Here is a 204-nt window from a genome sequence, read left to right as displayed (position 1 = left end):
TTATCAAATATTATCATATATGCGACATATTATATAAATTCCAATAGGTATGTCGCTTTTGACATCTATTTTCTTTGAACTCCATTTTCGTGCGTTTTACGAAAACATTTTTTGTTTTAAATCTATAAACAATTTCAATAAAAATGTGATATTATCTGATAGGAGGTATTTCCATCTACATGTATATATACTTACATTTATATT

This window comes from Odontomachus brunneus, unplaced genomic scaffold (assembly GCF_010583005.1).
Source record: "Odontomachus brunneus isolate Ranch 3 - 2012 unplaced genomic scaffold, Obru_v1 Obru_scaffold_064, whole genome shotgun sequence".
Taxonomy (NCBI): Eukaryota; Metazoa; Arthropoda; class Insecta; order Hymenoptera; family Formicidae; genus Odontomachus; species Odontomachus brunneus.
This window is presented reverse-complemented; position numbering follows the sequence as displayed.